Genomic DNA, 13,853 nt, shown 5'->3' with positions numbered 1-13,853 from the left:
GCGCCCAAGGAAATAGATCGCCAGTAAAGTACTTAAGGTTCGTAACCAATGAGAACAAGACTTTATTCCACCGAAAAAAAAAGTTACATTTTATTGTTCCACGTTTTAAAAAGACAATTCAAATTTAAAGAACCACAATGGGAAGGTAAGTGCACAGTACTGAGGCCTACCAGCAGGAAACAAAAGAAACAAAGCAGCAGGGTCTCCAAGCGAGCTGCAGCAGCCTTATGTCTGAAATGAAGTTACTGATTAATAAGTGATTTTAGAAAATGATAGAAGGCAGAGGAAGCCATTGTCACCTAGCGGAGCTGGATGACTCCACCCCGACCAGAGAGTCCCTTCCGGCCCAACAGCAGGAGGATCCATTTGCCAGTACTTTCTATATATAAATAGTTGTCATTTTTTGTGCTATTGAACTGCATAGGTGCAATAAAAAAATACATACCCGTTTTATGTTGCCAAGCTAAACTGGGGAGGGTAAATTACAGCCACACCCCAGTACCAAGCAGGAGACTTCAGGCAGTTTCTGAATTTAAACAATTTGAATTAACCAACTGAAATTGCAGATCTTATACAGGAGGAGAAACATTACTTACTGATGTTAGTGTTTTGACCACTGCAAGCTAACCAAGCGACCTTCCTACTGAAGGGCGACCAAATAAAAAAAACAAATGCAGGCATAAAGAAAACGCGTGAGAGAGTCTCCCTTTATGCTCCACACCCATCATGAGGTAATTAGGTGCCAGGTATCCTCATTCCTGGGGCAGGCTTCATCCTGCTACAAAAGAAAAGATTTATCATAAATTTACCTCTTAACAGAATGAAAATTCAAATTAACTAATGATTCAGAAGAGCTTACTTCTCAATCTCTGGCTTGGATGTAAATTGTAACATAACGCTATCACTAGCAAACACAAGACAGTAAATAAAGTCAAAAGAGCAACGTTATACTAAAGCATCATGAAAAGCAGTAAAACAAGATGCAATAAATCATGGAAATGTTAATGGGACAAATGGTGAATAAGTAAAATGTAAAGCAGTTTCTGACACTCTCTGTAATTTAGGAGGGAGCAAGAAATAAAAGTGGATTAAAATAAGGTACCCCAATATTTTAGTTACGTTTTTTTGTAGTCATTCAGCTTTTGGTATCACACCACCAACAAGTAAAAAGCCTTGCTGTTCAGCTCTCTTGTTTTGGAACTAAGTTGTTTTTCCCAGATAAATGGTCACACTCCCGTTAAGGATATTTAATGTTTTCTGTAAACAAACAGTTGCTTGTCCAGTCGGGTGGCCAATCAGGACGAAGGAGGGGAATATCTGATGCAGGCAGGAAATAAGAATTAGACACTGCTGCTTTTTTTTTTTTTTTTTTTTTTTTAAATCAATTACGCTGCTGCAAAACTGCATAAAATCTTAGGTTTCATGAACTAGTTTCACACAAATAAATGTGCAGAATGTGTAGGAGAAATGGATAATATCATAAGCATTTCTTTGTTTAGCCCTTTTGTATTCCATTCCCTCTTCAGCTGGCCTCCCCTGTACCGACCAGAGGCCAGGCTGTGGCGTTTCCAGCATGTTGTGCTGCCTGTCTGTCCCTCTTTTATCAGTCTCACGATGCCCTTTACAGTTGCTCCTCCTGTATGTGATGAATTTCACTTCCTTTGCCCTATCTGTTTAGTTACCAGGCCGCAGGGTGTAGAACGTGGAAGACTGAAATGGTCTGATGTAATTTACTGTAGAAATCCCATCCAGATGCTGCGTTAATGTAGGAGGCGTAGGCGTAGCTGAGAGGTAGCATGTTGATAAGGTGTAATGTAGGACTGATGCTAATGATGGGCTCAGATGCTTTCTTTTGGGCAGATCCTTTTTTTCCACAATGTAGCTTACAAACCATCTGGATTTGGTAACAGTGGTGACAAAAGCCATGAAATATATTATATTTTTTCAGCGTTTTTTCAGTCATTTACAGTGCTACCAGCACACAGTCTTTCAAATTTCCCAGTGTCACATTAAGGTAGGAGCAGGTGTTAAATTTACTGATGGAAAGGGAATGGCAGACAGGAGTAGGACAGATTTAGCTGTTTCTTTTGAAAAAACAGATTTATCTTTAGAGACCAAAATTTTCCTTTTATTTTGATGCACTGACCAGAAGCACCACAGATGCCAGATTTAACCTTTCACACACATTTACCTGTTCCTACAAGTATGTTGAAATTGCCCCTGCTAGACGGTTAGTCAAAAGCCTTTTACTCCAGGCCAACAATATATTCGAGTCTCGCACGAATATATTTTATGTGTTTGAGGTGCTATGATTGAAATCTGTTAACCTGGATGTCTGTCTGTACCATCAAGGGTCATTTAATTACAAATGATTTTATGACTTAAAATTTCACAATAGCTTGAATTTCATTTAAATAATGATTCATTTGTTACATTTTGAAAGTGAGACTTTTTATTCCTCAGAATGATTGCATTTCTGAAGCCTTAGAGGAGGAACACAAGTCTGGAAATAGTTTTAAATGTTATACACCTTTGATTTAAAGATTGAGTTGGGGAAAAATATTCAAAGTGTGTATTTTTTTTGTTCTTGTTAACAAAATGCCCTAAATGCTCCCCTGGTTGCCTAATCAGCTTGTGATGTTGTTTTTGTCCCTAGAGTTTTCATGGTACCATAATTTCTGGACTACAAGTGTTAAATAGTCTGGGATTTATGGCAGTTGGAAATAATGTGATTGACAGTAACCATAGTCTTATTTTTAGCGTTATTAACTGATAAATAACATATTTTAGTTGTGGTAAGCATAACTAAAATATGTTAAATATTTACTAAAATATCTCCTCAATTCTTTTTAAATATTTTGAAGAAGAATTCCTCCATCAAATCAATTTTTCTTCAGATAAACTTACAAAAATTGTGCAGTTTTACAGTGACTGCTCGATTTTTGTCCAAATCTATCATTTTGAGACATTTTTTTTATGTCAGACACCTCAGCTCTAAACCATTTTGGGCTGAAATCTATTTTGATTTTACAGAAAATGATGGTACCACACTCGCTTAAGTCATTTACACGTCAACAGTCGCTCTTTCAAACTCTGAGTTCAAATTAAAATTCAAGCACCTCCTCTCTCCCTGCTTCACACCTGTGCAAAAACCTGTCCAAATCGCTGACAAAAATAAACTAACTGTGAAGGTAGGAAAAGATACAGTGGGGAAAACGAGATGAACACATCACCAATTTTTGGAATAAGTCTATTTTTAAAGGAGCTACTGATGTGAAATTCTCAGGAGACGTTGATGACAACCCATCCAGTCCAGATGTGCAAAGAAAACACCGCTGTCCATAAATTACGTGCAATAAAATTTAATGGGGGAAAAGTATTGCACACATAACAGAGGGAGGTGCTTGGAGGAATGGAAAGCCATGACATCAGCTTGAATCTATCAGTAATTGGAAAGCAACGCTGCTACTTAATGCAAATTAATACCGGCTGGTTCAGTCCCAACTGACGGCCCATAAAAAGGCTTCTCATTAGCAAAGTGTCGCACAAAGAACATCTCGAGAACTTCTAAGCCTTATTGTTGCATAAAGTGCTGATTATCATTTGATATTGTAGAGGTAAAGGTAAAGGTAATTTTATTTATATAGTAGCACATTTTCAGCAACAAGGCAATACAAAGTGCTTGTATCGTCTCTGCAGGACCCAACTGCAGAGACGATACAGCTTTTAATTTAAAAATGATTTGTGGATATCTGCGGTTGGATTTCTTTGCATGTGGGGACAGAAATGGTCCCTATTGACATTTGGACATCTTTCATGTCATTTGCGCACTTGGAAGGACATTTTCTGAAAGCAAATTGATGTGATTCTCGTATTTGTCTATATTAATAATTCCTAAAAACCCAAACGTATTCCTGAAAAATTTGGATTTATTGATATTTTCAGTGAACCGAGAAGCTTGCATCTGCGATGACATTTTCTAATTCACATCCCCCTCAATGATCAGTGGAAAATTAATTATTGGCACTACAGCAAAAAACCTTTTTGTAATTGATGAGCAGCTTTTTGAATGTTTTTTTTGGGGGGGGGGGTGATGATTAGTCTTTAGTGATGAGCTCTCAGTCTTTGAGGTTGGAAGCCCTCCATGCCATGACCCTAATTTGCAGCTCCCTCACGATCAGATAGAAATCGGGACTGTTGTATTTCGATGTGCTACAGCTTCTTAATCCCAGAAGGGTTAAAAAAATTTTATTTTATAAACCATGCATGTAAAAAATCTTATTGAAATACTCCTACTGAACCAAATAGTCTACACTCAATTAGATGGAAAAAAAAAAATTTAAAATAAATCTCTTGCTTTCCAAATTAGATTTTTTTTTTTTAAATGGGTAGTGCAAATGTTTCCTTTCTGAAAAGTCATCATTATAAGGAGAACAGAATGTGCTTAGATGGGAACCAATTTCCATGAGCCACTATGTTACTTTTCAGCAAATTTGATCAGGTGCCCTATTTATAAAAACTAGTTATTGGTCATTTAAGTAAAGTACACATTAATAATGAATAATGCACAGTTTGAAAATTGACCTTCAACCACTGCAATATTAATAACTACTCTTAAATTATTTATGGTACAATACTCATTAGCTAGTTTATGTGAGCAGATGCGAAGCTGAACTACTGTTTCATATTGCTTAGTTGTTGTATCAATATTTAGCCATTATTAATGCCCCTTTTAAACTTAATATTTTATTTTGAAGTGTGGTCTTTTACTTTATTAATATGAATGCCTAAATAATTAAAAGCTATTGAAAAGCATTGATAAAAAAAAAAAAAGACCAATTTATTCTACTAAAATTGTCTGCATCACTACAACTTAAAAAAAAAAAAAGATTCCATTGGAATTGTCGATGATAAATCTTAACCACAGGAATACACTTTTCCAACCGAACAGACAAGCAGAGGAGAACGACACATTACAAAGCCATCAGTAGTTAAACTATTATTCAGAGGTTCCATTTTTTTCCTCTCCAAGTCTTTAAGTAGTTGGGTTAGCCAGGCTCTTCTCGAGCCAAGAGTGCTCCTGCAGATGGTCGAGCAATAATTTTACAGCCTGGATTGTACCAGTTCCACAAAAGCTAGTCATGAATCAGTCACAGCTCGCTGGGATGACCCAGCTCCCTCTGGGGCCTTACAGAGAAAGAGGAAGAGAAAAGGAACAGGGATTATGGTGTCAAATCCAGCAGAGAGCTCAAGAGGATGAGAAGACGGACAGGTCCAGAGTCTGCAGCTGTTAGCACACATAGCGTAATTGTTTGAAGGGCATTCTCTGCATAATCTCTTTGTACGGTGTGAAATAATAATCGTTAGTTTTTTAATCAAAACACCAAAAAAAATAACTCTTTCTCATTTATTTTAAACACCAAAAAAAAAAAATGCATGTAAATGCACTCCCTGAAAAACGACTATTCATTACTTAAGAAGTGGTATTTACCATTAGGATTTGTATCTAATATTGTGTCAGTTGTAAGTAAATGCTTATTCTGCAATTAGTCCTTGGTCAGTGTTCATCGTTAGCTCCTCTCTAAACTAACGTTGCTCTCCTAATTACAAAGTATAATTACTGTGTAAACACCGCTGCTCCAAGCTAACCGAGAAAAATAGACAAGTCAAAAACTTAGATTCATATTCCAAATATATGTGAAATCTATTCTACATAATTATTTTTTGCATTTCACACATGGTAAATGTACTATAACTCCAGCTTTATCACCCAAACCAGTAACACGTAATAGTAGCTGGCTGTTCGCCGAGATGTGAACTTAAGTCATTTAACACAATGGTTACAGTCCCTTTCAGTTGATTGATTTATTGATCGATGTGTTCGTACTCACCATTCAGTGAATGAAGTAAAATAATGAATTTAAATTAAAACCACCATGGAAGCAGAGCTTTTTTAAAACCCCGATTTGATCATCTTCGCCTCACTTCTTGCTTAAATATATATAAAGAGAGATAAATTGCATAAAGCTAAACGCTAAAATCAAACAAAAAGTGACACAGATTGTGTTATAGAACTGGCACACACTGATATTTAATTTGTTTTGACAACAACATGGACAAATTGACATTTTATTAGTTATGGTATTTAAAAAAAACATTGCAAACGATTAAACTTCAATTCCTGCATATATGAACATGTTAAAATGCAACCAGCTGCTGTTAGATTGTGCCTGTTTTCTCTGAATTTAACCTAAAAATGAACACATTCTATGTTAATCACTGATGTTTATGTATTTTAAAACGCCTACGAGCAATTATTGACAAGGAAAAAACATAAGATTGATTAAGTACAGCCGTTCATGATGAAAGACCGTCAAATTATTTAATGCGCGCATTTGTGGGTATTGATTGTGGTCTTTGCTGAAACATATCTACCTTCTAGTACCGCTAGTATCCGACTCGTGGGATTGAAGTCGTTCCTCTGAGTTGCCGCAGACAAACAACCTGACGAAATGAAATGAGGATTGCCGAATAGAGAGAACATTTGTCATTATTGAACCAAAAACCTTTGTGCAGTCCTTGTACAGAGCGATCAATCGCACCTCCATCTTTGCAATTGGCTGTGTCGGTTGTGGGTTGAGGGAAAGGGGAAGTCGGGTCAGCTTTTCATTGCACAGAAACTGGAAGTGTGCTGCAAGAAATCACTTGAGGTTTTCATACTCAGTGCAGTGTAACAAAAGTTTACTGTTAAATCAGGTTTATTTCACATTCCCTTTGTATGCATGGAGTCGTAAGTCAGCAACAAATATGTCATCTGAAGGTAAATAAGGTATCTTTACTTTCGGTGTCATTTTCACAAGCAACAAAAATCTCATCCACATCTAACAATGGCAAATTTTTTTGTTGATGAAAACCAGCACTAGCTCCACTGGCAGATTATTTTACTTATAAAACGGTAAATATGTTTTAGGAGTCAAATGCTACTTTTTAAATCGATATTGACTTTAAACGAGCCCTTATATCTTGCTGAAAAGTCATTTAAGTTAGTTTAATCTTAATTCAAGTGTACTAAGATGTTTGCACTAGAAACTGGACCAAAAAAGATTAAGATCTTGTATTTCAGCATTGTTCTCTGATGTTCTTTAACAGACCTGAACAGAACAGCCATATTTATATACTGTACATATTCAAGTGACACACAGACTAACTCGGACTCACTAATTAGGTGAATTTTGAAGGCGTCTTGTTCTTTTGTAATTCATTTTGGGGTAACATAGTGAATACAATTGCAAAAAACACTTTTCAAGTATTTATTTGCAAAAGTTTTGAAAATTATCTATCCAATCAATCTTTCCTCGGTTTTAAAGGTATTTTAAAGATTTTACAGATATATACCAATTTTCCTTGAACCTTCACATCAAATCAAATAAAAAACTTTTAGGTTTGTAGCTGAAACGAGGCAAAATCTGAGAAGGTGCACAAGGCATGGATACTTTTGCACGGCATTGTATACTGCGCTAAATAAGGAGCAGTGCTATTTAAAAGAAGTGTGTAAGATAGAAACTTTTAGAAGGCTGATTGTATCTTATTGCACATCTTTTCCACAAAATCCTTACTGAAATCAAGCTGAAACTGGGATTTTAGATAGTAGAACCATCAAATTAAGTCAATGCTCTCTACAACGTCAGCCTACACAGGAGGATAGACATGTTTAATAGTCCAGCGCAAGCTTTTACTGTCATTATCCATGTTTTCACTTTAGAAGGTCCAGGCAGCAATGCTTTGCAGAGTGAGCGCCCACTTTAGCGGTGTGCCTCTTGTCTCAATGCAGACCTTTTGACCTCAGCTTATACAAAGCAGAGTTTCGATAACATATACCTCCTCTCACACATGTACTGTGTGTTTTACGTCAGATAGAGATCACAGAATGTGTGAACTGCTGGCGCTACGTGATGGAGAACACGTCCTTAATCGCATCATCGGTGCATCTGGCCCATTAGGACTGTTCTTTCTCCGGCTGAAATTTGGTAAACACCAGCGTTTCCCCTGATCTGCTCCTCGCTGTTGTTGTCTCTGCTTAATTCACTCCAAACTGCAACTGTACTGCCAGATTGTGTTGAGCAAAATAAAATGCCAACTGTTTTATTATAAACTATTTTTAAATGTATATTTAGTTGTTATCCATGTCATGACTAATGCCCATAATTAAATTAATTAATCAGCAATATTATGTTATATATATCAGAAACATAAAACAGTCCATTTTATAAAACATCACTGTTTATTGGTGCATGTGCAGCAGTCAAATTTTGCTTTCATATAGCGACTTTCTACCAGCAGGTGGCACTGCAGTAGCGGCCAAACTCCAACTCTATTAAGTCCTGCATGGCTTTTTTTTTTGCTGCTTTTGTGGACCGTAGGACAGTAAACGGATCAAAGTCAGCCAAATAAAAACCAGACAAGCCAACAATACATAAAAAAAAGTCCCAAGAGCTTTCTAGTTGTTTGTGAGACCGGAGAGATGGCCTAATCTTCAACACTGCAGACGGTTTTCTAGTTCAATAATTGTAACTGTCTGTTCATTAATATTTTGGAGAAGAATGAGTGATTAGCTTTTGCTGATTGGCCAAAAGGCCCTCGTGAGTCGTTTTTGAGAAATGTGCAGCTGCTTGTTAAGCGCAATCAAGGATAATGCTTAGTGATTTTTAGACTAATGCGTCTGAAGGCTGATAATTGTTTCGAAAGCAAAAAATTCCCAGTGATTATCTCAGCTTTTAGTCCTCTGCCGAGGATAAATAAACTGCTGACTGAAAGAAAAAATACAAACCAAAACAAAATGTACATTTTGTTAAGTTTTAGAGAAAACAAACTTCTATAAAGAGAGGTTTATCTGCTGTCAAATGTTACCGTGTGAGTTGAGGAGCACATGGTGTAAAATCATTAACTCAGCCTTGTTCAAAGTGGAATCCACCATTTTCAGTGAATCTAAATTACATAGCACAATACAGATAAAACACTTCTAATCTGCAATATGCAAATAAACATCTACCGAAATAAAACATGTGGAAACAGTGGGAACATGAAATTTGCTCTTTATTTTAATATGTGGTTTTGTGTTGCCATGAATTGTTGCATTCATTTTCTGAACAATTTCGAAAGAGTAAAACATAATTGTCATACAATTTATTTCTCATGCAGACGAATTTGCAGAATTGTTTTTGAAATCCATCAAAGGTGATGTAATATCAAGAATTTGTTTTCTTAAAAATGATCCTATGTGTCAAATAGACTTGTGGTGCTTTATCGGATTTTTCTTGCCATATGAAGCCACATTTGAGCTGCAGAACTTCTTCCCACTGCTTTCCTTGTGGCTGACGTTTGTGTTATTTATTGAAGTTCATGAATATTTATCACTCTTCAGCAACTTGTGCTCGACTTATCCTATCATTCCTGTTTGGACGCACTTCGCAGTCTTGGACATAGAGTGCAACTTATGCGAGCTACAAGCCTGAACACAATTTAAAAGGAAAAGCAGTCAACTTTACAACTTCGAGTTTAAGTTTGAATTGGCTTTGTTTTGGTTTGTTTGGGATTTTGCAATTCAGTTCACTTTACCTGACATCTGTCTGATACTGCAAAGAGAGACTGAACAATAAATCACTTTTTGCTATTTGCTTATTCCAGCTGTTTAAATGTTGCTTCCCTTTTCCTGGCTTATAACACAGATTTCCCTGTGTCCTTAAGAGACATGGTAAATGAAAATGACTGATTAGCTTACGACACAGGTGTCAAACTTATGGCACATCTAAAAACTGCAGGACAGTGGCCCTTGAAGGCTGGAGTTTGACACCCCTGGCTTAAGAAATACCATGCATTCCTTCCTCATGTAATTCTGTCTATGTAAAATACTAATTTAGAAGTGACTGTTTTCTCTGTGTTCAGACATCACAGACTGCAGATAATTAGGCATACAGTACAGCTTGCATTCTTAAATCATGTCAGGCTCTTTGCCCAAGCCTTTTTCCCTAGTTGACTCCAGTCTGTCTCTCACATTTAACTGTGAGGACCTAAAAGATTCACAGGAACACAGCACAGTCATCCCACCGAACTCAATTTGACATGTTGCGCCAGGTCGATAAATGATATAAGGTTCTGCATTGTGTCCCCGACCTAAACGTGGCTCCCCGAATCTCAGAGGGGACAAAAAACAAACAAAAAAAAAGAGCGGGAAGAGGAGAGAATGCCTGTTCTGCTTTACAGTGTCCTGTTTAACATGTGGATTCATTTAGAGCAGGTGAAGCAATGTTGGAAAGTAGATCCATCTTCTGTTGCATTCCAGGGGCCACTGAAAAACATAAACGTTAATCCAGGGTGAAGCGGGTGGGTTAAATAACGCCTGTCACAAGTCATCTAACACTGCACAACGCCCTGAACACTACATACGTACCATGAAACACGGGAAGAAAGACTGAAATGCTATTCAAGTTTATATTTATGAAAAGGCAGAAGACCAACATATATGCAACTCGGAGAAATTCTTTAAATATGTGATTCCTCACCTTAGAACTGTAAGGCAGAAACGTTTGGAAACTTATATTAACATTTCATTCTTTCTACAGTGCGCTAAATCTGAGTACCAAATGGCATTTTATTTTCTTACATAAAAACAATAAAAGAAAATCCATGTCAAGCTCAAATAACTGTTTACATGATTTCTTTCACACACTGCAAAGCCAGTTCTTTTGGTCCTTTTCCTTTGCACTTGGAATAAGACGGAACTAACTTACAAGTAACTTTTCAGCAAGACATAGGGGATTGTTTTAACTCAATTCCTTAATAGTGATGAAAAAGTGCTAGTTCCGCTTTCAGATTATTTCACTCATAACATGAGGAAAATGTATTGTTATAAGTTAAATTATTTGCAGGATTTTCAGCATTAAGTCACTGTATTGATAATTACTCCTATATCTTACTAAAAAGTCACTTACAAGTTTTTTCACATGTACTAAGACATTTGCAGCACAAACCGGACCAAAAATACGTAGCAAAGATTTTGTGGTTTTGCAAATCGTGGGAAATTATTGCAGCCCTCGTTGTCAATTTCGTTTTTGTTTAAAACCTTTATGCATCTCAGTTTCCCTCACAGCGTCCCGTTATGCAGACGCCACGCAGCTGATCGTCACAAGAAGAAAACATGCACACCGACAGTAACGACTCAAAGAGCAGCACTTCCTCCTGGAACCCAAAGCCGGCCTGGAATCGTGCAGGTACAATTCTCTTCTCACCTCACAATTAACCCAGCAATAAATCATTTCACAGCTGCACCGTTACATGCGGCCCATTATCCTCTGCAGGCCCTCACTCTGTGATAGGGGTCGATGAAAGAAGGCATGGGGCTGCAGCTGGAGCGTTTGAAGTCTGAGAGGTAACGCTTAGGGACCCTCTTGAGAGGTTGTTTGGGGTTCGGGTTGAGAGACTTGCACATTGTTTTACATTAGGCTTCTAATCCCTCTAATGAAGGCCAACTTCGGGGCTCCACTGTTGTGTAAACTCTCGTGCTTTTAATGCCAGTGCGGCGGTGACCGAACCAGCTCCCTTTCTTTCATCAGCGCAGCAGTTACACACACAAACAGTTGTTAATCAAGTCCAACCGATGGTGGAAAATCGTGCCGCGTGTATAAACACACATTCTCGAACGCAATTAGCCCGCAGTGTGCAGAAGTGAGTTGGGAAGCGTGCATGTTCAGCTGCATGTGTTTAATCTGCTCTTAGCAAACAAACCGTAGCGCACTAAATCTGGAGACGGAATGATTTTCGTTTCAAGTGGAAAATGATTTTGTCATTCATGGCCTAATTATTGTAAATGTTAATTTCCTGCTTCCTGAACACGGCCTTGATGTGTTTGTAGGTTTAACCACATTCTGATTCTGGGGCTCCTAAATGACCCGGGTGTTTAGTTAAAGCCTGATTTTCAATCAGAGCTGTGGGGAATTGTTTAGAAAAGGTTTCCTGCATTTAAAAAGTCAGAAAAAGTTATATCACAGACCTAACTGTATATTCAAAATGTATGTCTTCTCTTCTTTTGGATGAGTTATTTCTCAAAGTGATAAGAAGATCAAAAACAATTTCACATGTGCTACTTCTCACATAAATAGGTTAATTTCCTCATCAAAATATTCAAGACGAATTCAAAAATGTTTCCTTTTCCAAACTATTTTTAACAAATCTATTTGTAGAAACACCACTTCCCATGACATTTTGCAATATTTGTCATCTGACAACCAAAGATTTCAGTTCATCTTTTTATGATTTCATGCATCATGCTAACACAAAGAAAAATGATAGTCTTCATAAAAAATAACGCAATTTCTTTGAGCTCCCCTGAGTCAGCTTTTTATAGAAACAAGTTTTGCTGTATTTACAGCTTTAAGGTTTTTTTTTGTATCTCCATCCGCTCCATCATCTACAGACTGACATTTTTGCTCATTCTTCTTTGCACAATAGTTAAAGCTGAGTTAGATTAGAATGGTAGCATCTATGAATGTCAGTTTTAATTCTTTTTGCCTCATATTCTTCTTTTAACTTAGACCTGTGCTTTGACTGGGCCATTCTAACACATGCATGTGCTTTCATCTAAACCAGGGGTGGGCAATCCTGGTCCTCGAGGGCCGGTGTCCTGCAACTCTTGACTGTCTCCCTGGTCCAACACACTTGAATCCAATAGTTGAATCACCTCCTAAGTGCAGTCAAGTTCTCCAGAGTCCTGTTAATGACCTCATTATTTGACTCAGGTGTGTTGAAGTAGAGATACATCTAAAAGTTGCAGGAGACCGGCCCTCGAGGACCAGGATTGCCCACCCCTGATCTAAACCATTCCATCATAACTCTGGGGTGTTCAGACTTGTTCTTCTTCTCCTGCTGCAAGGTGAACCTCCACTCTTGTCTTTTTCAGGAGTGGACGTCCCAGCTGCTGCCCAGCAACTGCAACTTGCCGGCAAATCAGCTGAGTCTCTAATGGTTCAAGCACATATCCGATCCAAAACTCAAACCACACCACAGGAAAGGTTAAATGGATAATCTCACTCTGAAATAGTGCAGAGCAGGATAAGGAGCAGCAGGGTAAGGGAGGGTCTCTGAGCAGATGAGCAAATAAAGATCTTCCATGAAATCGTCTTAAAGTCGATGTATTAACAAGCTAATGCCACAAGGTGGAGCTGTGGTGAAGAAAGTCAGAATGTGCAGAGGATAATATTTAAAAAGCTAAGCACCCAAGAGATTTCTTTCTGAAATTGAGATGGAATGAAAAAAAAAAATACAAAATGATGTTTCTTGACAAATGTTCTAAAGTAAAAAAAAAAAAAATGCTATTTACATACTAATATTTCTTTGTCTTGTGCTTGACTTGTGTCTGGCCCAGACAGTGTGAACCACTCATGTTTAGCTTCACCACTGAGTTTCTGCAGTCAAGATATTATATTTCTTTTCTTTCCACTCAGACAGGAAGCTTATTATAGCATATAGTGGAAACAAAAAGAATGGCAGACACTGGAGATTGATCTTATTCTGGCTGGATTATTCTTTATAGACAATCTCAACATTAAAGTGTGTTTTCATAACATTTCATGTGAGAAATGCACAGGTTATGTAATCCTTCTAAAACTGAATGAACATATAACACACATTTTATGTGTTTGGTCAAAGATGATGAAAAGGTCAGCTTTTTTCAGTTTAACATTTCATGTATCAGATTGCAATAATCTTTACTGTATTTTCGCATAAAGTAAAAATACACTAAACACTGTCATGATTTGATACCTTTGCTTGACTGAATGCATGGATGGATGGATGGATGG

This window comes from Xiphophorus couchianus, chromosome 2 (genome assembly GCF_001444195.1).
Source record: "Xiphophorus couchianus chromosome 2, X_couchianus-1.0, whole genome shotgun sequence".
Lineage (NCBI taxonomy): Eukaryota > Metazoa > Chordata > Actinopteri > Cyprinodontiformes > Poeciliidae > Xiphophorus > Xiphophorus couchianus.
Note: the sequence above shows the minus strand (reverse complement) of the source record.